Source organism: Macaca mulatta, chromosome 5 (genome assembly GCF_049350105.2).
Source record: "Macaca mulatta isolate MMU2019108-1 chromosome 5, T2T-MMU8v2.0, whole genome shotgun sequence".
NCBI classification, from domain to species: Eukaryota; Metazoa; Chordata; class Mammalia; order Primates; family Cercopithecidae; genus Macaca; species Macaca mulatta.
The window spans coordinates 32,213,305-32,215,761 of record NC_133410.1 but is presented as its reverse complement, the minus strand read 5'-3'; the positions used below and the strand labels follow the sequence as shown (position 1 = coordinate 32,215,761).

At 41.3% G+C, this 2,457-nt stretch overlaps 1 pseudogene; it reads left to right on the top strand.

Moving 5' to 3' along the window:
• The first annotated feature begins 896 nt into the window (after nucleotides 1-896).
• On the top strand, nucleotides 897-1,887 carry LOC722976 (microtubule-associated protein RP/EB family member 1 pseudogene; annotated as a pseudogene).
• The last annotated feature ends 570 nt before the right edge of the window (nucleotides 1,888-2,457 follow it).

Sequence of the window (2,457 nt, the reverse complement as noted above, 5' to 3'; positions counted from 1 at the left end):
AGCCCGCCTTGGCCTCTCAAAGTGCTGGATTACACGTGTGAGCCACCGCGCCCCGCCAAAACTCATTTTTTAAACTGCCTCAATAAATCCTGAATCTCTTTTCTAATCCTTTGTGCTCCAGGACAAAGTTCTTTATTATGGCCTTTCCTCTCCATCTCCCTTCTCCTCCCATGCTCGTAACTTTTTGTTGTTGTTGCTTACTGGAAATTTTCACTCATTTTTATATCCAGAACCTGGCTCCTCTCTCTTCTTTCTGACACCAATACGTAACGTTTATCTCTAACATTTTCACCATTTCTCTACTCTCAAAATAAAGGCTCTCATATGAAATCAAATATTAAAGGAACGAAAATTTAATTTTAACACAACTGAAACTAGTTAGCAATTAGTTTACATTTTTATTCTGGAACAATTTCAAGCTTTGTACAAGTTGCAAAAATAAAAATTCCCTTGTACAGTTTTAAAAATGACTAGCTTATTTCTTTTATGATCTTTCTCCCTCTCTCTCATATGTATATATCGTATGCATATGTGTGTATGTGTGTTCAGCATGTATATAGTATGCATTTCTTTAATGTATGAGACTAGGTTTCAGGAATTGTTACATTTTAACCTTTAAATGTTTGTTTAACATTAGCTAAGAGTAAGAAGATTTTAAAAAATAGCTACAATAAAATTATAAAGGCCAGGCGCAGTGGCTCACGCCTGTAATCTCAGCACTTTGGGAGGCCAAAGTGGGCAGGTCATGAAGTCAGGAGTTCAAGATCAGGCTGGCCAACATGGTAAAACCCCGTCTCTACTAAAAATACAAAAAGGGTGGGGTCTGGCGGTTTGAACGAGATGAAGGAACTGGAGCCGGGTAAGGGCAGTGGACGTGGTTCCCCTGAGAGCCGAAGATGGCAGTGAACATATACTCATGTCAGTGACCAGTGATAACCTAAGTCGACATGACATACTGGCCTGGATCAATGAGGCTCTGCAGTTGAATCTGACAAAGATCAAATAGTGTGGTCAGGGACTGCCTAATGTCAGTTTATGGACATGCTGTTTCCTGGCTCCATTGACTTGAAGAAAGTGAAATTTCAAGCTAAGCTAGAACATGAGTGCTTCCGGAACTTCAAAATACTGTAAGCGGGTGTTAAGAGGATGGGTGTTGACAAAATAATTCCTATGGACAAATCAGTAACAGGAAAGTTTCAGGACAATTTTGAATTCATGCAGTGGTTCAAGAAGTTTTTTGATGCAAAGTATGATGGAAAAGCCTGTGACCCTGTGGCTGCCAGACAAGTTCAAGAAACTTCGGTGGCTCCCTCCCTCCTTGCTCCAGCTCTGAATAAACCAAAATTTTAGCAATACAGCTCCGCAGAGGCCCATCTCAACACAGAGAACTTCTGCGGCTCCTAAGGCTGGCCCTGGCGTGTTGTGAAAGAACCCTGGTGTGGGCAATGGGGATGACCAGGCAGCTGAGTTGATGAAGCAGGTCAACGTATTGAAACTCACTGTTGAAGACTTGGAGAAAGAGGAATTTCTACTTCAGAAAGCTATGGACCATTGAATTGATTTGCCAGGAGAATGAGGGGGAAAATAACCCTGTATTGCGGAGGACTATACACATTCCGTATGCCACAGATGAAGGCTTTGTGATACCTGATGAAGGGGGCCCACAGGAGGAGCAGGAAGAGTATTAACAGCCTGGACTAACAGAGCAACATCTGAATTCCTCACTCCAAATCATGTGCTTAACTGTAATATACTCCCTGTTATTATCCTTAGAGGACTCGCTGGTTTCTTTTCATAAGCAAAAGTACCTTTTCTTAAAGCCACTTCACAGACGTTTCACTGCTTTTCCAGTAAGTTTGAGTTAGGAGCGTTTACGTTGTAGCAGAGCAGTATTAATATCTAGTTGGTTCACTTGGGAAACAGAGGCTGACTCTGGGGCTCACTGTGCGGATGCCGGTCACACTGAGTGCTGGAGACGGTGTGTAATATGCTGAGGTGGCGACCTCAGTGAAGAAATGGAAAGACTGAATTGAATTTTAAGCTAATGTGAAATCAGATAATGTTGTAATAAATAAATGCCTTAAGAGTATTTAAAATATGCTTCCATATTTCAAAATATAAATTGTACCATGACGGGATTTTGTGTTTGATGTTATGTCTTGGAAGGAAGGACTAGACCTTGGAACCTTTGGAACTTGCTGTCACAAGTCTTAGAGGGCTGCTTGAATCCTCATAGCCTAGGCTTTGGTCTAAAAGGAACATTTTAAAAGTTGCCCTGTAAAGCCATTTGGTGTCATTGACCAATTGCATCCCTGCTAAAGAGCAAGGGCATTATTGACTGGATAATAGAGGATGTGTTTCAGTCCTCAGATGTTTGAGGTGAAGAGCTTGGTTTTCATTGAGCATTTCTCTATTTTTCCGGTTATCCCCAAAATTTCTGTGTATTTTTGGGGAAGT